A 23,766-nucleotide genomic window follows, 5' to 3' on the forward strand; every position below is an offset into this window, starting at 1 on the left:
TCAACAGGGACCCAGGAGGAAAGGGGGTAGAGTGTTGTCACACTGAGGGGACTGCAGCTAGCATCATGGAACAAAATGTATATAAACTGTTGAATGGGAAGCTGATTTGCTCTGTAAACTTTCACCCAAACCACAATAAAATGCTCAAAAAAAAAGACCAAATATTTGCCTAAGTAGCTTATCACATAGTTCCAAAACATAAATTTTTTAGGCTCTTGAGGGCCTACACTGGCAGGTTAGTGCTCAACTGCTTACCTTTAAGGATTAGAAAAGACCTTCCACAGAACTGTTAATTATAGCCAAAGAGATATTTTCCCCAATATGATGACCAAATTTCCTAGTTCCTTAGATCTAGTTACATAATATTTCCCTTTACAAAGAAAACTAAATTTTTAATCACTTTTAATAATAATTAAAAATACATAAAAATTTGTATGTCAGGTACAATTCTAAGCACCCTACATAATGTTAACTCATTAACAACAACTCCTGGAGGCTAGTGTTATTACCATCTGCATTTTAGACATGACAAAGCTGAGGCTCTGAAAGGGTAAGTAACTGCTCCAAGGTAACACCCTCAGTAAGTGGGCGAGCTGGTGTTCAACCAGGCACTCTGGCTCCAGAGTCTGTGCTCTTCATTACCGTGGTGTCTGGCAAAGCAGAGACTTGGATGACAAGATGAGCTGGTTTATATAAATGCTCAGCAGCACAACACAGCACTCCCATGCTAACAATTACTGTGACTACTGCCACCCTCTAGCAAGCTCACTCGCCAACACCACCTAATGGCTACTTCATACCTTCTATATCTCCTATCTGGAGTCCCTGGGCCTCAAAAATGGTTAATAAGCTTGGATGCTAACTGAAAGGTTGGCAGTTTGAGTTCACCCAGAGGCTCCACAGAAGAAAGGCCTGGAAATCTATTTCTGAAAAAGCAGCCACTGAAAACCTTATGGAGCACAGTTCTACTCTGACACACATGGAATTGCCATGAGTTGGAATTAACTTGATGGCAACTAGTTTTTACATTTCTTTCTACCACATTCCCTCCCTCTCTCCCATCCTCCTCCCAGTGGGTGGCCTTACCTAATACTTCATAGGGAGAACAGTCACCAGGCAGGAAGTCCTCACCACCAAATCTGCAAACCTATTTTCATTAGTACCTATTCCCTCTTCTTCTCTGTTACTGAAACTGAGAAAATAGCCTATGTTTTTCCACAGGTGGTCTATGCCCCACCCCCTCCAGCCTTCTGGGAGCCCTCATCCTCTGCCTTGGCCACACCCTCTATCTCCTGCATCCCCTGATCTTTCCCATCAGCATTCAAACATGCTCCAGTATCTTCTGGCTTTAAAAAACTAAATGAATAAAGCAAGGCAAGGCAAAACAAAACAAAATGCAGCTCTAGCATTCTACTCCCCTTCAGAGCCAAGTTTCTCCAGAGAGTTGACAAGACACACATACAGTTGACAAGACTGCCTCCTTCATCTGCCACTCACTATTTAATCATTTTAAACCAACTTTTACATCTAGATCACAAAAACCACTGTTTTCGTCAAAGCCACCACTGGCCACTGTTTTAGCCTCATCTTATTCTATCTCTTAGATTTTCCTCTCAAAACTCTTCCCTTGGTTTCCACACACCACACTTTCCAGTGTTTCTCTCACTTCTCCAGCCACTCTATCTGCTTCCTTTGCTGGTCCCGCCTCCAGCCAATCTCTAAAATTTGAAGTTCCTCAGGACTTTACCCTGGGTCCTCTTCTCATTCTATTCGTTCTCTCTAGGCCAACGACTCCCAAATTTACATCTCCAGCTCAGATACCGCTTCTGCTCTCCAGATCTATATATACAACTGCCTACTTGACATTGCTCTTGATGTCTCCGACTTAACAGAATCAAAGATGAATTCTTCATCTCTATACCTCCCTCCCAAATCTATACCTCTTGCCGTCTTTCATGTTTTAGTAATTAACACCTTCATTTGCCTGGTTGCTCATATCAGAAATTTGGGTGTCATTCTTGACACCTGTCTCTCTTGCTCCAACCCTCCCAGGTCAAATTCAAATATTTTGTTGAATGAATAAAGGAAGGAATGCATGAGTCTCAGCCTAAATGTTTCTTCTTCAGAGAAGCAGGATCCCTTAACTACACCAGTCTACATGAAATTCTCCATTACGCTCTTTTCATGGTATCTTGCGTTTTTCCTTCATAACGTTCTCCATGTTTTGTAATTACATGTGTAATGATGGGATCATTTGTGTAGTAACATTCACCGCCCCCTAGACAGTGAGCTCCCTAAACGCAGAGACCAAGATGGTCTTGTTCATCCCGGTATTCCTAACACTTACTATTGTGCTGACACGTGGTATTTGGTTGATAAATATTTGTTGCATTAAAGGTGAAGCTTTTCCCCAAGATCATCTTTCTAAGCTGGACATGCTCTCGAGTGTTATCATCTGTCAAGCTACTCACCAAAACCCCGAGGGTCACGACACTGCAGTGCTCATCCTGGAGGTGAGGAGTCCAAGGAGTCCAGGAACTCCTTTCTCAAAGGCAGCCCTCACCTGGATGAGGATAAAGAAAAAGAAAATTCCTAATTAAAAAAAAAAAACAATCAACAATATCATTTTGCTATTGAATATTTTAAAAGATAAACAAGTTTCTTATTTACTCTAGCATATCAGCTTTATAGGAAGTTGTCATCTCCCAATGGAAAGAGAATCAACTCCCAATAAAGAGTATATTAACCAATCTGTAGATATTTCAAGGCTTTCTTTTCTCTCCTTCCTTCTCAGCTGCACATTTTATTTTCAGAGGCTGGAGAAATGCTAAGTGCAAATAAAATCAATTTTTCTACTTTTTACATTTCTGGGCATTTAGTAGGGGAAAAACCTCAAATTTTTGCTTCTCTCCATTCAGAATTGAGAGTTGACTGTAAAGATGAAAATAGACAAAATTGCAGACATGCTTTTGAATTCACAAAGTAAAGACCATTCAGTTCCTCTCCACCCTCAACTGTAAACTTTACATCAGATGGTAAGCAGTCCGTAAGAAAATTTATTTTCATATATTCTGGGAAGAACTTAGAGCTCAGTAACCTAGCCAGATGATGTCCCTTTATTGACTGCCTACTGTGTGCAAAATGCTGTACTGAACTGAGCCAGGTAAGTCAATAAAACACTCAGTTACTGGTCAAGCAGAACAATTTCCAATAACATTAATCCCTTTAAGCTAGATGTGACACCTAGTCTCTCCCTTTGCCCAGAATTTATAGTTTGAAAATGCAAAAGAGAACCAGGTTCCAGATTGTCTTTGGTCCAAATTAAGAACCTTTAAAAGAAGATGTCGGGGTTGCCACAAAGTTATAACAAAATTCACAGGATCAATCTGACCAAGCTCAGAATCACCTCTACAATTCCAATTTTAACTCTTCCAATAATCCTTCCCCACTTTCCTGCTCTGAGAAGTCAAGTTTATTACAACTATGTCATGTTTAACAAATCTCATTTCTATGTTATGACCACTACTCCATAAAAGGCATAGTATCAAACTTAGAATGTGGAACTAAAAGGCCTCAGGATTCCATTCCTAGATCATTCTTAACATCTGGCATGCCAACTACTAAAAGGCTTCCTCTCAGAAAAAGTACACAATAGGAAGAACCAATCTTTCCCAAACAGAGGAGAAAAGAAAACTATACAATGGGCATATACAGAAAACCTTGGTCTAGATGAAATATTAATGTATGTTTTTGTACTCAGAGGATAAAAAAGCATCTATCAACTTTCAACAGCTAACAAACTTTAGGCAAGCAAACAAAACCTTGTATCAAGCTAAAGAGTTCTGAAAGAATTTAAGCATTCAAAAATGGATTTCAGCGATCACATTTGGAATAATGGCTACCCAAAGTAAAATTCCAGCACCAATATCCCTTCTCTGTGAAACTCTCCTTGATTCTCAACTCACCCCAGGAACACCCATCTGTGGTCCCACCATATTATATTTACGACATTCTTGTAACACTTACAAAACCATATTCCTGTTATGTGTAGACAGGGAACTCCATGAGGGTGGGGCCTGTGCCATTCATTGTCTCAGCACCTGACACCCAGAAGAAACTCAATATATGCTGGTTGATCCATGTATTGTAGTGATCTTAACCCCTTGCCATGGAGTCAATTCCGACTCATAGAGACCCTACAGGACAGAGCAGAACTAGCCCATAGGGTTTCCAAGGCTGTAATCTTTATGGAAGCAGAGTGACACCTCCTTCTGCTGTGGAGAGGCTGGTGGGTTCAAACTGCCTGCCGACCTTTTGGTTAGCAGCTGAGGTTTAACCGCTGTGCCACCAGGGCATTTTATAATGAGCCTGGGGCTCGTGAATGGCTACACTCACCATGTGTTCATGCAAACGAATGATGACATGATAAATATGTTTCACTTCTCACCACCTGCCTTTCCCCTTAGCTTTACGAGGTATGTTATTGCAGAAGCTCCTACTCAGAGAAAAGTACAAGGTCAAGTGTACTTATAGAGTTTTGACTTGCATTTAACTTGATGACCTTTGCCTTGGAAACTGCTCGACTAACAAATGCAGCTTTAATTTACAATGACTCTGGATTAAAAAAATAATAATAATCCAACATACTCAGATTGAATCACAGAGGTTGTGTGCTCATCATCAGGTTCTTTACCTTCCAAATGCCCAATCTGCTCTCTCTTCTATATCGGGACACAAAAGAACTTTCCAAGGATGATCCCTGCCTCCCAAACAGAAGTGAATTTTTAGGTCAAAGTGGAGCAACACCAGCTAGTGCCACATTCAGACCTATGAGGATGAAAAGAGAAAAATTCACACCCAAATTCACATTGATTCCAAAGAAAACCACCCATTCCCCAATATTCTGTAGCCAAAGCAATATCTGGAAGAAAGACTAGTAAGGAAATAGGCCAAAAATAAGGAAGAAAGGCAAAACCACTAAAATTCAAAATACAAGAAGTTGGAGGTAGGGGCACTGCAACTTACGCAATGTTGTTGTGAGGTGCTGTCGAGTTGATTTCAATTAATACCGACCCCATGGGACACAGCAGAACTGCCCCATAGGGTCTTCTAGGCTGTAATCTTTACAGAAGGAGCCCTGGTAGTACAGTGGTTAAGCACTCGGCTGCTAACTGAAAAGTCAGCAGTTCGAACCCACCAGCAGCTCTACAGGAGAAAGATGTGGCAGTCTGCTGCCATAAAGAGTACAGTCTTGGAAACCCTATGGGGCAGTTCTACTCTGTCCTATAGGGTCACTATGAGTCAATATTGACTTGATGGCAACAGGTTTGGTTTTTGTTTTGGTTTAATCTTTATGGAAGCAGATTGCCAGGTCTTTCTCCTGCAGAGCTGCTGAGAGGTTGGAACCACCTGCCTTTCAGTTGGCAGCCAAGCAACTAACCGTTGCGCCACCAGGGCTCCTTCGCTGAGGACTAGCCAAGCTGATGGGCGACTGGGGAGTTTAGAAAAGCAAAACCCACCAGACACAAAAATCTCATTTTAATCATTACTTTTTAACTTTCTCCACAACCAAGGCACAGTCACGACAGATTGCAAAATGGATTTTTGTTTCTTTTCTACGCTCTTATTCTTAGCACAATGGATATACTCAAAAGATATTGCCAAGCCTAAAAAATGCAAGTGACCATAAGACAATTTGACTTGCAAAAATCAGTTGGTCTAGAGCAGGAGATTTTAGCTTGGGGTCCAACAACTCCCAAGGAGTCCATGGTTATAAGTTCTTGGGTGGGGGGCAGGGAGGCAGTCTGTGAACTTGCTGGGAAAATATTTGATCTTTATTTTCACTAACTTCTAACTAAGAGTTAGCGCTGTCTTCACTTGTGAATGCAGGTGACAACCCATGGTAGGATTAGCAGTCCTATGACTGTGTCACCAATAAAAGCCACAAGATATTTTCGTGTCACATTACAGCTGTTGCAGATCTCTCAAAATAATGTTTATACTCATCACTACTTCAAAATCACAGTATTATTAGACCTGGTGCCCTGGTGGCTCAGTGGTTAAGTGCTCGACTGTTACATTACGGTTGCAGATCTCTCAAAATAATGTTTACACTCATCACTACTTCAAAATTACAGTATTATTAGACCTGGTGCCCTGGTGGCTCAGTGGTTAAGTGCTCGACTGTTAACCAAAAGGTCGGTGGTTTGCACCCACCAGCCGTTCTGTGGGAGAAAGGTGTGACAGTCTGCTTCCGTGAAGATTTACAGCCTTGGAAACCCCTATGGGGCGGTTCTACTCTGTCCCATTGGGTAGCTATGAGTCGGAATCACTTCAAAGGCTGTGGGTTTGGTTTTGGTTTTGGTTACATTTTGTTACTTAATGCTATAAAGAAGCACATACATCACTGTATCATAATTGTTTAATATTCTGGTAACTATTTCAATTTCATTTTTAAGTCTCTGTAGTTTATACATTTGGAAAACATTATCTTAGAAGGGGTCCTATGATTCATCAGATTGCCAAAGAAGTACATGCTACATAAAAGGTTAAGTAACCTTAATCTGGAGCAAGTAAAGTTTCTAGGCCTATAGGTCTAAAAGGTCTATAGACCATCAATGTAGTCACCAAGGCGGACAAACCATTCTACCAACATTATGTAACAGTTGAAGAAAATTAAGCCACCAGTAAGCCAAGTAACATGTCCAAGGTCACCGAAATTTAGGGTCGGTATTGGCCTTGGTTAGCACTCACGGGATCTTTACACCACTCTCCCATGGGGACTTTTGCTTACATTTCTGCAACTGTCATCACTATCACTGTCTTGACACTAAAGAGGGGCAGGTATCACTTTTCAAAATTAATATAAAACCAAGATCAAGACAACAGAACAAGACAGATGTACAAGGTACTGCTTTTGGCTCCTTGACCAAGTATATTGCCGTAATTGCTACAAAAGCTGGATTTGGTCTGCTCCTGAGGCAGTAGTTTTTTAAATGCGACAAAAAATTAGGCTACATAATTTCTCATTCTCAGAGTTGTTCAAAGCACTTTACAGAAAGGCATTAATGTGTTAAGCATTGCAATGTACTTAAGAGTGGTCAGGGCAGGTGGTATCACTTCATAAATGTGAAAACTGGAGAACAAGCACCAGAGGTTTTTCAAAGTCACATATAAGTTAATGAGAACACCAACTTCCTGATTTCAAGTTCAAGGCTCTAACCACTGTGCCATGCCACCATGATCAAATACTTAGCTGATTATAGTGCTTGTGAAACCTCTGTAACTTTTTTTTTCCCCCTCCCTACAAGCAAGAGAGCATTTTCCTTTAATTTACAGGAACAGACACTTGTAAGGCGATGGGAGAAATAGCCCATAAATTCCAATACACATAGGTATTTTTTTTGAGTGGGCTAGCCAGAGCTAAGCGTTCCTGACCTCGCTAATATGTAATTACTAGCCTTATACAAACAGGACAGTATGGAAATTGTTCCTTCATCTTTTAGCCAGTGACCTCCCTATCTATCTACCACAACTTTGGGAACTCTTGCCATCTCACATTCAACATTGTTTTTTACAAAATAATATTCTAATGGTCCAATACCTTAAACCACCAAATGTCACCCCAGTCTCAACTTCAACAATACATTTTCTCTTTTTATCCAAACCATCAAACAATTAATGGAACCCTCCTTCCTCAAAACATCCTTATTCCACCTAACTAATGGCTCCTTTTATTAACCCATCTCTGATCTTGATAGCTTGGATCTTCTCCCGTAACAGTGAGGAAGGGTTTTTTTTTCCTTAAAGTTTTACTTAGGACCCATACCTTTATTCACACTAATGCTTCTTCCTTGCTAAAACTTCCCAAATCACTAGTAACCAGTCAAAAGTAAAAAAAAAACAAAACCAAGAGAACAATCATATTGCATGATTTCCAAGGAGAGTCAGATTCTTAACTCCCACGAGTCTTACCCACCACCATCTTTCTGCCCTGCCCTCCTCCCAATCTCTCAACAAGTTTACTACTAATTCTTCCTACCTGCTAATTCTGACTGATCATTCTGTACTCAGCGCATAAGAACCCAAATCTCTGCCCCAAGAACAAACATCTAACTCCTGGATATATCAATTGCTAAACAAATACCCATCACACACCACTGACCAAAATGCAACTCCTTCAGTTACTCATTTTCCCATGTGATGCCATTGCCAGGGATCTATATTTGCCTTAACCACAGTCAACTTTGTACCAACTCTATCCCACCTTATAGACAGACCCATTATGTCTATTTTTTATCTCCTCTAATAAACTTTATTGGTTCCCAGCTAAGCCCAAGTTTAGGCTCCAAACCACTCTTCTCTATCACTTGAAACCCGTTTTCCCTTCCCTCCTGCAGACCACAGCTCTTAGGAGAGTAGGTTTCAGGCCTCCTCCTTCCCTGCTTGGGTGGCCTTCACATCAGGCCCCCAGCAAGACTATTACAGGCCTCCAGCCCTTTCCTCTGAACATAATAACCAAGCCTGCTGCTGTTTTCCTTAGGATAGCTCCTTTTCACCAGACTCACCCAACACTAAACAGTGACATCTTAATAGTCTTTGCAACTTTCAAAGGCCAATGACTAGGGCCCCACTTTGGAAATCGGTGGTGTGTCCCACGACCCCCTCAATGACTCAGTGACCTAGACACCGCCAACTCACCTGCTGGAGCCCTTTACTACTCATACGTTCTTCTCGGCTTTCACCTCCCCCCCCCCTTCAACAAGTCACCGGCCTGCAAAGTCCCCTTTATCTCTCTATCCATCTCCAGGGTCTTAAAGACCCCACCAAACTCAACCCGAATTCCATTCTTTTGCTTTCCATCTCGCTCCTCCAACACCCTTCATCCTAGAACCCTGAGACCGTCCCATGTCCTCATTCAGCCTCTCCAGGTACTGCTTGGGACAGCCTCTGGAAAATCGAGAGAGGCCCCCGTCTCTCCCCACCGCTTCGTGAGGGGTGAGCAGAGGACGCCCCTCTCCCCCCTCCTCCCCCCACTGGTTTCTCCAGACTCAACTCACTAAATCCGCAACCCCGACCCCCGCCCCTTTTCTCCCCTCCCCCCCCCACGGCTCTCCTCGGCTGTGGCTGCCCCTGGCCCCAAACCGGTTCAAAACACGCGGACCCGGCCACCCCCTCCCCCGGTCCGCTCCCTCCCCTCCCCCTCCCCCAAGGGGCCACTTACCCCGAAGGCAGGCGTGGGGGAGGGGAGAGGAGGAGCGAAGTGGAGGAGGAGGCTCCGGTCCGGAGCGGCTCTCAGCCCCGGGGGGCCGGGGCCGGGGCCAGCGGCGGCGGCGGCGCAGCGTCTCCCCCCGGCGGCGGCAGCGGCGGCGGCGGCGCCGTCCCACTCCCGCAGGCACACATAGGCTCCATTGTCCGCCGGCGCCACCCCCTTTCCGGCTCCCCCCTCCCGGGACCGCCCCTTCTCCCTCCCCTCAGCCCTCCCCCAGCCGCACCGCGCCACGAAAGGTACAGCCGGCCCCGCCTCGGACGCGAGCCGAGAAGTGCCCCCTCCCCGCCGCCCCGACGTCCCTCCCGGCCCGGGAATGGGGACCGCCCCTCCCGCCTCAGCGCCCGGCCCCGGAGCCAAGAGGGCCCGCCCCCTCCAGGGAATGTCACTTTTCCCCCTCCTGGAACGCGCGCAATGGTACCAACCCGGCAGCTTCCTCCTCCCCACTCCCCCGCCTTCCCGGAGAGGCCCCGCCCCCTCTCGGGCCCGCCCACTAAGTGGCCTTGCCTCCTCGACCCCCGCCCCTCCGCCCAAAATTTTACTATGGGACCGCCCACCGCCTGTTTTGCATGACCACGCCCACCAGGTTTTCCCCCCCACCCACCCCCGTTCGTCACCCGTCCAGAGGTGACGCCCACTCCCCACCTTAAAGAGGCAGAACTCTCCTTCTCAACTAAAAGAGTCTCCTAAGGGCCGGCGGGGTGGGAGGTGAGGCCAGGGAGGGTCTCTCCTTCTCGGCACTGTCCTCCACGCACGCACACACCCGGACCTCCCCACCACCTCACGCAGCACTGGGGAGCAATCGAAGGGACTAAAAAAGGCACGGAGGGGGAAGGGCGGTGTGAAATTTGGCCATCTTTGACAGAAATGAATTGGGAGCTGTTGAAGGAACGGGTCTTTCCTCGCACCTCCCTGCCTAGTCCTCAGTCTTCAGGGCCACCACTTAACACCTCCAGGATGAAATTCCACTCTACCTCCCTCCCGTTTCCGTTGCCCTGCCCCGTCCCCTCCCACGGTAGCAGGCTCCTCTTGGGGTTGCGCCCTTCTCCAGCCCCTCCAAAGCAGATTTTCGTCAGGGTCCTGCAGCCGTGGTGGCTGGTGCAGGGTCTCTCCACCTCGGGCCCAGCCCAGTCCCGCTCACGCATCGCTACCTAGTGCCCGTGGAGGATCTTCTGCCCCGATCCTCGAATGGCTTCACAATCGCGTTTTAATGGCAGTATACCGCCCCTGATTTTTTGGAAGGCCTCTGCTCTGGAGAGCTCAAAGCCAGGGCATCCCGGCACTGTCCCCTGTGAAGTGAGAGGGTGGCACATTCGATTGCACTTTTTCTCAGAAGGAAAAATGACGGCATCATGGTTAGCAAATGCTGCTGAATTAAGCCGAGATCCTGGCTACTCCTGTTCTATCTGTGTGGTCCTTGTTGTTGCCTTGACCAGCGCTTATTACAGACCTGCCTGCTCCGCAGCCCTCCCCAGAATACACTGGTACATCTCTGGCATGTTTGTGCTTTGTAGAGTCTTGATCTAAGATACTTCTGCAACTCTGTGCACTGGCCCCACAGCCTTTCTAAAGCAGTGACCTGAAGACTTCCTATGTTATATCGTACTGCCTATTCTCCCTGAAGATAGATGGAGGCAACATGGCCAAGAGAACTAGATAAATTTTACCTGCTTCTGCTTCTGTCACCCATGGTTTTGACCAAGATACTAATTTCTGTGTCAGTTTCTCTGTCTATAAAACGGGAAATCTTCCTTACCGCAACTTTTTAATGAATGGTGCCCGTTGTAAAGGATGGTACAAGAAGGCACTAAATAATAAAGCTGACTGACTGCTTTCAAAACCATTTAAAACTCTTAACTGGCCATATAAGTTTCTGTACCATGTCTTCCTGGCTTAAAAGTTTCTGTACCATGTCTGTCTTCCTGGCTTAGATCCTATGAAAAACTGTAGCAGGATACTTTTCTTTTTGCCTTCTGTTAAGACTGAGGATATAAATTAAGGAAAAAAAGGCAGTAGTAGGTAACACAAATGGTTTGCACTCAACTACTAAACTAATGTTCGGTGGTTCGAACCCAACTAGCAGTACTGTTGAAGAAAGGCTTGGCGATCTACTTCTGTAAAGATGAGCTTGTTGCCATGGAATCTATTCTGATTCATGGCGACCCAATGTGTTACTGAGTAGAACTGCTCCATAGCAGTCTCTTAACTGCAGTCTTTATAGAAACAGATCACTAGGCCTTTCTTCCATGATGCAGTTGGGTGCAGAGGAACACAAACCATTTGCACTGCCCAGGGGTCAGTTCTCTGTAACACATGGGGTTGCCATGATTTGGAACTGACCATACAGCAACAGGTTTAAGTATAAACAATACAAATCTAATACCAATTGAAAGATCCCAAATAGAAAATAATCAAAATAAAGTGCTTTTTGGTAAGTTTTAGCGATAGAATATTTAAGGTAACACAGCTAAGAACCTCTGTAGAAGAAAGCAGGAGGGAAAAGTCAAGTATGGACATAAGAAGAGACAATCAAATCCAGGAATATGCAAGAAACATTTGGGATTGCTAATACAGGTGGGAGGAAGGGAATCACAGATGGCATTTTTAAGAGAAAACCAGGGCCAATAGGCTCTGTACCTGGGTGTTCCAGACTCTATCACCTCAGCTTGGCAACCTCAAAAACAAACTCCTTATAACGGTACTGTACATGCAAAAAGTCTTTACTGTTTTAAAAGGCATTAAACCCTCACTCAACCGTATGTGTCAAAGTTCAAAATTGCTGAACCAGACAAAAAATGCAAATAAATATTAAATGTGCAACACTAGGTTAAAACAGCAATAATATTGAGAATTTAAGCATGCTGAAAGTCGTGAAAGCTAAAGGTTAGAGTTTCCATACCCACTGATTCTGACTCACAGGAATCCTGTACCCTGTTGGACAGAGTAGAATGGCCCCACAGGGTTTCCAAGGTTGTAATTTGACAGAAACAGACTGCCATATCTTTTTGCCACAGAGTGGCTGGTGGGTTCAAACTGCCAGGCAGACCTTTCGGTTAGCAGCCAAACGCTTTAAACCACTGCGCCACCAGGACTCATTAGAGTTTCCAGAGTAAGGTTAATTGAGCTGCATTGCACATAGAGTGGAAATGCTTTTCAAAATATTATTTATTCTACTAAGCAGTTTTATCCATTTTAGTAAGATTTTTGTCCTCTGAATTTTCCAGCTTCCATGCATTTTCATCTCATTTGAGAAAGAATTCGATTTTGCTGTTTGGGGATCTGGCACACTGTATATACATAAACACTATTGGATTATGATGAAATCCTTTTTAAAAGTTTTCTATAAATAAATAAAAGCTTCAAACTATTTCTGCTACTCTAGAAACTTTATTTTAGCCAAATGATAAAATTGTTAAAAATAAATGCTTTTGACACTAAAGAGACCTGAGTTTGATTTTTTACTTTAGAAAATTTTGCTTAAGGGGAGATAATGAATCATAATGACAGATACTCGCTGTGATGCAAGCTAGGATGATGTAAGTTTGGCTTCTTAATTCTTCAGCTAAATGCAGCATCTGTGGTATTTAAATTTGCCTCCAATCTTTTCTACCTGTAAGCTCCACTTTCAAAATGCTTTTGTTCCCTCAGCTCTTGATAAACGTGCACCTTAATTTTAGTGTTGGAAAGAACCTCCCCCCTTTTTTACTCAAGAGAATTCTAAGGTTTAGAAGTTTAATGAGTTGGCAAGGTTATGCTGATTGTTCTTGTGTTAGGTGCCATAGAGTCAGTTTTGACTCATAGTGACCTATGAGTACAACAGAACAAAACACTGCCTAGCCCTGCACCATCCTCTCAATCGTTGCAATGTTTGAGCCCATTGTTGCAGCCACTGTGTCAGTCCATCTCATTGAGGGTTTTCCTCTTTTTCACTGATCCTCTACTTTACCAAAGCATGATGTATTTCTCTAGGGACTGGCCTCTCCTGGCAACATATCCAAAGTGCATGACACGAAGTCTTGCCATCCTCACTTCTAAGGAGCATTCTGGTTGTATTTCTTCCAAAACAGATTTGTTCGTTCCTCTGGCAGTCCATGATATATTCATGAATATACTGTGCTGATTTTTAAGGACTAGCATTTTCAAGTCTAACAGTCCACAGGACTGTTCTAATGTTCAGGAATTGTTCATTCCTTATAGTATTTATTATTGTAGGAAAGAACATGAAGTTCCACCTTAGGAATGATGAAATTCAGATGCAGAAAGTTGAGCCCACTCAGCCAGCTGGTGCTATGGTTGTAAGAGGCTCTAATAAATTCTTGCCTTGGTCAAAGCCCTCAGTTTGTCCATGAGTTCCTGCTGCTTGTACTGTTTCTTACCAATCATCTACCTCATTGTCCAAACCAAAACTCCAAAGGAATAACTACCAAAAAAAAAAAAAAGAGAGTCATTAATGACTGAAAATGAAAGGTTAGGATGGAATAGCATCTCTTGACTTTTATAGTACTGTTGACCAATGCTATGATAAAATTGCCAGGAAATGATTTCTTCTTTAGGTTGCTCACGATGAAGAAACAATTTCCCTCTACATCCACCAGGCGCTCCTTGGAACCTTAGGGGGCAGTTCTACTCTGTTCTATAGAATCGCTTTGAGTCAGAAGGACTTGACAGCACCTAACAAAAACAACAATTGATGAATTATCAATGTTGATCTCCTTCTCCATTTTCTCACTTTAATCATAGTCCATGATGGCTTAAGAAGAAACAACCTCAGGGTTCCATGTGCTCTAACGATTTCTCCCCCAAATCTCTTGATCTTCATACCAGTTCTTCCCATCTGTCCTTATAGTCCACTTCCCTTTTCCTCCTCAATTTCCACTAATTCACCATTACATCTCTTATTCTTAACATCTTTCCCCAGAATAATTCTGGATAAGTACCTCTACTATTTCCTTTAATTTCCTTCTCCTAGACATTCCCCTAGGAATTTTGCCCTTCAGATACACCTCTTCTATTTTTCCTGGGTTCTGCCTTTACTACTGGACTCTTCTGCCTTTACCCAATCAACTTGCTTCCAGCATCTCTGGAATTTCTACCAACCATTCAGCTTTAACCTCAACCCTGTGGTTTGCATTCAGGTTGCTCTCACTAGCCACCTTGCCTTTTTGGAACACTTGACCACCCACCATTCCAGCAATGGAAGTCCCTAATGCTGGGATATATCCACATTTATTTGTTTCCACTCCTGGGGTGCCAGATATTGCTAGAGAAATCATGAAACCAAAGAAATGGATCTCAATCGAAATTCAAGGGATGAAACCTCAGCTGACCTTCATTACCTATTTCTTGGCAATCCTCTGATTTATCCCCGTTGCCCTCCTATATAATTTCCCATAGCAGTTATTTCACATTTTATCCACACTCTTCCTACGTTGGAAGAGCAACCTTGTCATCTTCTCCCACCTCCCAAGGCTTTGCTCAGTTATCTCCCTTCCATTGGCTTCTTACCCGTTACCTGAGTATCTCCAGTAAAATCTTTCTTACACCAGTACTTCCTTTTTCCCTTTCTTTTTATTCCAAATTTATCCAAGGAGTAACCTACATTCTCTGCCACCACAATTCCTTCTCGTCCTCTGTGATTAACCCCACCATTTTACCAAACTCCTCTCTCCAACATGGCCAAACATAATTGCCAAATCCATCAAGTAAATATTCTTTCCTCCTGAAATCTCTTTTTAGTTTTGAATTCCAAGATATTATGATATTCTGCTTTTGTCATCCTTGTTGATTTAAATTATTCCTTCTGCTTCCTAAATATGGTCATTCCTTAGAGTCCTTGGTTCTTTGATCTTCTCTCCCTCCAATTCTCCCTAGGAGATCCCTCTTACTCTTCTAACTTTAGCTTCTCTGCAGAGGACCATCTTTTTGTTGATGACCAACATGTCTACGGGCCTAGTTCTGGCCTCTGTCTTGAGCTTCAATTCTGCATTTCTACTTACTTGGTTTACCCACCTAGAGGTCAACTTAACATGTCAAAAAACAAACTAACCATTTTTCAAAATTAAGTCTCACTTCTTTCACTTAGGCTCAAAACTCTGGAGTAATCCTGACTCAAAATCTTTCTCTGGCTGTGTTATCTTTGCAGTCACCAATGTCTACAAATCTTCTCTAAATCAGTTCCTTATTTCTGTTCCCAAGTTGGAACTGTTGCAATAGCCTCCAAATAGACACCCCTGTTTCCAGTCTCTCTTCATCAGTCAATTCTTAGATAGGACTTCCTAAAACACCTACACAGAGTCCTTATTCTTCTCTAATTATTGAAGCCTTACTTGTTCTTCTGGATCTACCTAGTGCCCCTCAGGCCCTAAGAGCTCAACAATATGGCATAACAGAAACAATATTGGCTTTAAAGTCAGGTGGACCTAGGCTTGAATATTGAGCTGCATTTTACTAGCCAAGTAACTCCAGGCATTCATTTATTTCAGTAATAGATCACTAATTTAGAACATGCAACCTTTTTTTTTTTTATTTATTTAGATATGCAAACTTTTAATATCACCTGTCTTATTGTATGTCCCAGTCTTACTCCGTATACCAACAGCAGAGTCTTACATCTCTTTGTGTTTTTAAGTCATTTATTCAGGGTCACCATGAGTCAGAATTGACTTGATGGCAACTAACAACAACAAATATTTATTGAACATCTACTGAGTGCAGGTCATTATGGGAAATACAAAATGAACCAAATACCCAAGTCTGCCCTGGAGGATTATTTCATAAATAAATAAACGAACTTTAGTAAGTATCTACTATATGCAAGGTATTGACATTGTCAAAGATTTCATTTTACTTGAATCCACAATCAAAGCCCATGGAAGTGGCAGTCGAGAAATCAAATGATGTATTGCATTGGGCAAATCTGCTGTAAAAGACTTCTTTAAAGTGTTAAAAAAGCAAAGATGTCACTTTGAGGACTAAGGTGCACCTAACCAAAGCCATGGTATTTTCAATCACCACATATGTATGTGACGGCTGGACAATGAGTAAGGAAGACAAATTATGATGTTGGCAAAGAATATTGAACACACCATGGACTGCCAGAAGAATGAACAAATCTGTATTGGAAAAAGTACAACCAAAATGCTCCTTAGAAGCAAAGATGGCGAGACTTGGTCTCACATACTTTGGATATGTTACCAGGAGGGACCAGTCCCTGGAGAATGACATCATGCTTGGTAAAGTAGAGGATCAGGGAAAAAGAGGAAAACCCTCAATGAGATGGACTGACACAGTGGCTGGAACAACGGGCTCAAACGTAGCAATGATTTTGAGGATGGTGAAGGACCAGGCAGTGCTTCGTTCTGTTGTACATGGGGTCACTGTGAGTCATAACCAACTTGACAGCACCTAACAACAACATATGCCAGGTATTATGCAAAATACCAAAGATTCAAATATGTATAAGACATGTTCCCTGATGTTGGGATCTGGGATCTGTTTAGTTATACTGACAGATAAACGTTTATAATCAATTGTAGTAAGTGCTATGATGTGGATAAGCCCAGATGTTTGGGGCACACAGAGGAGAGGTATCTACTCCAGACAGGATACTCAGAGAATGTAGTAAGACCTGAGCAGAATCTTAAAGAATGTGTAGCAGTCAGCCAGGCAAAGTTCTCAGCAATGTACAAAGGTTCAGCTGCGTGACAATGTATATAAATAACCATAATACAGATAAAGAAAGTAATAAATAAGTGGCAGAGCAGAGGCAAAAAGTACAACAATGGCAACCAGAGAAGAGACATTATTCCTAGGGGGAGGGAGGAGGAGCAGAAACTGCTTCGTGGAGAAGGGAGCATTTGATCTAGCCTTGAAGGCCATGCAGTGAGGGAGGACGTCTCTCTGTTTTGTCAGCATTCCACACAGTGTCCTGCACACAATAGGCACAACCCCACGATGCTGATGCTGATGATGTCTAGGTTTTTCTCATGAGCTTGGTTTCTCTGTTTTCCCAGAATGCTTATAAGGGGAGACTCGTGATTCAGCAGAGCCATTTCTGGATGGAGGAGCTCTCGATTCAGATGGCCTATCTTTGAATCCTAGCTCAGCCACTAGCTGGCTGTGTGACCTTAGAAAAATTACTTAACCTCTCTAGGATTCAGTTTTCTCTCCCAGAAAGTTGAGTCATGATAATATTTTTCTCACAGGGTACTGTGAGGAATAAATGAGTGATTGCATGTAGGTACTTAGAACAAGTGTCTGGCAAGTAGTAAAAAATAGGAAAAAAAAAAGTTGCTATTGACCCCACGCATGTGAGAGTAGAACTGTGCTCTAAGGGGTTTTCAGTGGTTGATCTTTTGGAAGCAGGTCACCAGGTCTTTCTTCTGAGGTGCCTCTGGGTAGCCTTGAACTTCCAACTTTTTGGTTAGAGCCAAGCACTTGACTCTTTGTGCCACCCAGGGACTCCAGCACATAGAAAGCCCGTTGCCATAGAGTTGATTCCGACTCATAGCAACCCTATAGGGCAGAGTAGAACTGCCCCATAGCATTTCCAAGGCTGCAAATCTTTACAGAAGCAGACTGCCTTTTGGTTAGCAGCCAAGCACTTAACCACTGCACCACCAAGGCTCCTTCCAGCACAAGGTAAAAAAAAAAAAGTACCCAATAAATACTGGTTATTCTTATTGCATTTGATCATTTCTGAATTATCCCCAATGGGAACTGGCTTTAGGGAAATGCTTTAGGGGCACTGAAAAGTCCATCTTCTCAATACTTTAATATTCTCATACCTAATCTTACTTCCTGGCATCTCCTCAACTCTCCTGACACATCCCTTTAAATTCTGCCACTAGAAATTTGTACATTTAGATTCAAGATGTTACGAAGCCCTTAGGAAGGCTAACACAATAGTTAGTTCTTATCTTATTTTAGTAAGTTATCTGACCAGACCTCTATCTTCCTTCACTGCTAACTGCATTGAGACAACAGGAATACTGTGGAGAAGAAGGAAAAGCTAATTCTAAAGCTTGGGGGACATTCTCTAGAAACTCAAGCAGGATGGAGATACTCAGAGGACTTTCTGAGGGCAGTAGTTCCTCTGGGATTGGGGAGGGGGTTGAGATCAAAGAGAGATGCCAAGAAGTAATGAGGAAAATAAAAACAAGGTCATTTTTGCCACTAAAGACAAGCTGCACTAACTTAGCAAACAGTGGCGACCTTGATTTTGGGACTGTTCATTCAGGGCCCTTTTCTTCATTATAGTCTGTGTTTTGGAATAAATAATTTTGCTCAGGATCAATCCTGATTCATATTAATGGAGGAGACTTACAGGCAATCAAGAAGCCGCTGATTTTAGAATTTCATAATGACTTATATGTTTGCTTTCATACTTAACTGTTTATCAATCAAGAATTCGTAAGTGCTTATTATGTTTCTGGAGTCTCTGGGTGGTGTAAATGGTTAAGCGCTTGACTACTAACCAAAAGACTGGCAGTTCAGTTGTCTCAGTGGACATCTAGCTCAATTGGCATAATATAGTTTATAAAGAAAATGTTCTACATTCTACTTTGGTGAGTAGCATCTGGGGTCTTAAAAGCTTGTGAGCGGCCATCTAGGATATGCCACTGATCTCACCCTGGAGAATGAAGAAAACTAAAGACACAAGGGAAACATTAGTCCAAAAGACTAAGGGACTACTACCACCACAGCCTCCACCAGATAGAGTCTAGTACAACTAGATGGTGCCTGGCTACCACCACTGACTGCTCTGACAGGGATCACAAAAGAGGGTCCTGGACAGACCTGGAAAAAAAATGCAGAACAAAATTCTAACTCACCAAAAAAGTACAGACTTACTGTCCTGAAAGAGACTGAAGAAACCCGAGCGTATGGCCCCTGGAAACCCTTTTAGCTCAGTAAAGAAGTTACTCCTAAGTCACCTTTCAGCCAAAGATTAGACAGGCCCATAAAATAAAACAAGACTAAAGGGGCACACCAGCCCAGAGGCAAGACCTGGAAGGCTTGAGGGGACAAGAAAGTTGGTAATAGGGAACCCAGGGTCAAGAAGGGAGAGTGTTGACACGTCATGGGGTTGGTAACCAATGTCACCAAACATTATACGCACTAGTTTGTTCTGTGAACCTTAGTCTAAAGTACAATTAAAAAAAAAAAGTTGGTGGTTCAAACTCACCAAGAGGCGCCTCGTAAGACAGGCCTGGCAATCTGTTTCCAAAAGGTCACAGCCTTGAAAACCCTGTGGAGCACAGTTCTAGCCTGTAGCACATGGGGTCGCCATGAGTCAGAATTGACTTGACGGCAACTAGCTATGTGTCTAGTGCCAAACGAAGTACAGTGAGAATCTCATTAGACACTGAAGAAATAGTCTCTCTTAAGAAACCTTCCAGTTCAGGTGAGGAAACAAATAGACAAAAAAATTGTTTAATAACAATTAAGTCCTAAACTGTATTACAGACACAGGGAAAACTATAGCATTCTAGGGAAAAAAAAGAAATAAGCACAGTCTGGAGTGATTATTGTAAGGGGCTGTCGAGTCAATTTGAGCAATAAGTAGTAATTTCATGAAGGATCAGAAGTTGAACTGCGGTCTTGAAGAATAGGATTCAGGCAGCTCCAGGAGGGAAGCATGCCCCAGGAGGGAGAGACAAGCATGAAAGCCAGAGACTGAAAGGAGCACAGCATGTATGTGGACAGTGAGTCAGAGAATGAGAATAGTAAAGGTGATTGTTGTTTATTGAGTATTTAGCATGTGTGTGTGCCAAGCACTATTCTAAGTGCTTGATTTACCTTATCTCATTTAACACACACAACAACCCCATGAGGTACGAACGATTATTTCCAGTGTACAGGTGTGGGCTGGATGCTCAGAGAGGTAAGTAACTGCCCTGAAGTCACGCAGCTAGACAGTGTTGGAGCTAAGATTAAAAACCAGGTCTGACTGCTGTGAAAGCTCTTAATGACTCCAGTAGGGAATAAAGTTGGATACATAAGGCAAGAATACATTACACAGAATGTAACACAGAGAAAGTGTACAAAAAGGATACATGATGAGTTCTTAATAAAATAAAGCAACAGTTTACAATGAATAAAGAAGACCAAAGAGTAGATGTCTTTGAATTACGGTGCTGGTGAAGAATATTGAATATAATGAACAAATCTGTCTTGGAAGAAGTACACCCAGAATGTTCCTTAGAAGCCAGGATGTCAAGACTTCTTCTCACATACTTTGGGTTACTTATCAGGAGGGATCAGTCCCTGGAGAAGGACATTATGCTTGGTAAAGTAGAGGGTCAGTGAAAGAGAGGAAGGCTCTCAACGAGATGGACTGACACAGTGGCTGCAACAATGGGCTCAAGCATAGCAACGATTGTAAGGATGGCGCAGGACCGGGCAGTGTTTTGTTCTGTTGTACATGGGGTCACTATGAGCTGGAACTGACTCGACGGCACATAACAACAACCAACAATGCAGTTTTCTGAACACCTCCTATGAAACGGGCACCATCACTACAATATCACCCAGAATGTGATTTATGATTATATCCATTTTATGGATAAGAAAGCCAAAACGGAGAGGTTAAATGACTTGCCCGAGCCTCACAACTGTTAAATAGCATAGTCCAGATTTGAATGCTGGTCTGTCTGCAAAGCCTGTGTTCTTGCTGTTATCCAGTACTGCCTCTCTCCTTGAGCAAGGGAAAACCTTGTAAATATAATACCATGGCAATTTGCATAATACTCTTCAAAGCATTTTCATATCCACAGCCACATCTGATCCTTATGCTAACCATATGATAGGCTTGGCAAGTGGTTCCATTGTAATGAATAACAATACCAGTCTTAACAACCATTAAAATATAATATTAGCCGTCGCTGAAAGATGTTTACCATACACCTAGCACTGTGCTAAGGGCTTCACGTAGATTGTAGAATTGGCTTATAACAAGTCTGTAAGATAGGTTCTATTATTATCTTCGGAGTCCCTGAGTGGTACAATGTGCTCAGTTACTAACTGAAAGGTTGAAGGCTCGTGTCAACCCAAAGCTATCTTGGAAGAAAGGCCTGGCAATCCATTTCCCAAAAAGCAACCAGTAAAAACCTACGGAGCACCATTCTACTCTGACGTACATGAGGTCACCGTAACTTGGAATTGACTGGACAGCAACTGGTTTTCTGATTTATGATTAGCCTTACCTTGCAGATGAGGAAACTGGGGCTTAGAGAAGTTAAATAATTTGATGAAGGAGCTGGGATCAGAAAAGTCACAGGTTAGTTCAAGGTCATATGACAATGAATGGCTATTCCTAGGCTAGAGCGCAGATCCCCTGGTTCCACATCCATGCCCTTTTATGATGGGATTCTAACAATTTGCAGCTTCGGCGGGGAAGATTTGAAGAAAAAGCCACAACGGGCGAGGACGGCAGCTAGAAAACTGCAAATATTTAGAGATGAAGTGATATAGACCCAGGTAGTGTGGCATAGAGCCCCAAAGGTTCAATGGTTAAGCTCTCAACTGCCAATTGAAAGGTTGGAGGTTTGAACCCACCTAGCAGCTCATGTTAGAAAGACCTAGTGATCTGCTCCCATAAAGCTTATAACCTAGAAAACTCAATGGGTCAGCTCTACTCCGTCATGTGGGGTCGCTATGAGTCGGAATCAACCTGATGGCACCGAATGACAGTAGCAAGTGTGGCATAAAGGGGAATGAAGAGGTGGCAAATCTAGGTGCTACCTGAAGAAGATGGTAGAAGCTCACTTCCACATCACATAAATAGAAAAGTAGAGTAGCTTAAAGTAGGGTTCTAGCCATAAAATTGGTGGAAACAGGCATTGTGGCCAGACGTGGGAGGGGTTTAAAAACGATGCTGGTCCACAGTGATATACCACTACACACCAGCTAGGACGGTTATATTCAAAAGAGACAATATCAAGTGTTGGCGAAGAAGGAGAGAAACCGTAACTCTCACACATTACTGGTGGGAATGTAAAATGATACAGCCACATTGGAAAACATTTTGGCAGTTTCTTAAAAAGTTAAACATACATTTACCATATGATCCAGAAATTCCACTCCTAAATGTCTACCTAAGAGAAATAAAAACATATGTCCACACAAAAGACTTGGACATGAATGTTCGTAGCAGCATTACTCATAACAGCCGAAAAGTGGAAACCATTCAAATGTCCATCAACTGATGACGGAGAAATAAAATGTGGTACAATGGAATGTTATCCAGCAATAAAGAGGAATGAGCTCTTGATATGCGCTACAACATGGATACACTTCAAAAACATTATACTAAGTGAAAGATGCCAGATGCGAAAGACTACATATTGCATGGTTTCATTTACATGAAATGTCCAGAAAAGACAAATCTATAGAGACAGAAAGCAGATTAGTGGTTGCCTGGTGCTGGCAGTGGAAACGGGAATTGACTGAAAATGGGCATGTGAGATCTTTTTGGGGTGAAGGAAACGTTCTAAAAGTAGATTTTTGGTGATGGTTACACAACACCGTAAATTTACAAAAATCATTGAATCATACGATTAAAATGGGTAAATTTTATGAGAAGTAATTAAAAACAAAAACTAGTTTCCATCAAGTTGATTCTGACTCAGGGAGACTCCATGTGTGCAGAGTAGAACTGCTCTATAGAGTTTGCAAGGCTGTGTGACCTTTGGGAAGCAGATTGCCAGGCCTTTCTTCTGAGGTTCTTCTGGGTGGGTTTGAACCTCCAACTTTTCAGTTAGTGGTCGAGCCCTTCACCATTCGTGCTACCCAGGGACTCCTGGAATGTAATTATACCTTAATGAAGCTGTTTAAATAAAACCGAAACTGGTTTGTGAAGGAAGAAGGGAGTTAAGTTTTAGAACGATGGGTGACCACTGGACATTGAAGTGGAAATGGGAAATGTCCTGTCAGAAACTTAGGATGTGATGCCAGGTAGGAGGGCAGGCTGGAGGTGCAGAGGAAAGAGCTGAAGCAATAAAAATGGACAAAGTCACCAAAGGAAAAGGTACACAAGAGGAAAGGTGTGAAGGGAAAAAACCTTGGGTATCACTACCATTAGGGACAGGGATAATGGTTTGTCTGAGCTAATATGGTGCTCACCCTGGTAGCAATCTGCCTGGTTAATAGTAAAATTCACTTGTTTTCTTTAAGCAAGTACCCACTGAGAGCAGAGGTATGCACCCCAAGGCATGGCAGACATCAGGGTAAATCTGTCTCGGGGAAAATTGCCTCTAAGTGACTAAAATACACAAGGGTAACTGGGAGCGGACTGAATATGTTCCCTGTATTCTGATACTAAAAAGAGAACTGCACAAACACTTTTACCCAAATTAGAAATAACATCAGCATTAGGGAGTGCGGTGCTTCAAGAGCAGTGGAATTTCATTTAGTCACTAACTACCAAGAAGGATGGATGTTAGGCCGGACCACCCTGCCACTGGGTTCTTTGGTCCCAGTACTGACTTCTGAGTTTA

At 42.9% G+C, this 23,766-nt stretch overlaps 1 protein-coding gene across 9 annotated transcripts in view; it reads right to left on the reverse strand.

Annotated features, from left to right (window-relative positions):
• BCL9 (BCL9 transcription coactivator) overlaps positions 1 to 23,766 on the reverse strand; it is a 101,817-nt gene that overhangs the window by 18,011 nt on the left and 60,040 nt on the right. For 3 of the 9 annotated variants that reach the window (XM_049879913.1, XM_049879912.1, XM_049879904.1), the window contains exons 2-3: positions 4,648 to 4,827; positions 2,472 to 2,563 (exon numbers count right to left, since the gene is read on the reverse strand). The gene's annotated coding sequence lies outside the window, so the exon portion shown is untranslated. Of the gene's footprint in view, positions 1 to 2,471; positions 2,564 to 4,647; positions 8,948 to 9,223; positions 9,359 to 23,766 lie in introns of those variants that run through there. The other 6 variants (XM_049879908.1, XM_049879905.1, XM_049879906.1 and 3 more) reach the window with 6 other exon arrangements.

This window comes from Elephas maximus, chromosome 3 (assembly GCF_024166365.1).
Source record: "Elephas maximus indicus isolate mEleMax1 chromosome 3, mEleMax1 primary haplotype, whole genome shotgun sequence".
NCBI lineage: Eukaryota > Metazoa > Chordata > Mammalia > Proboscidea > Elephantidae > Elephas > Elephas maximus.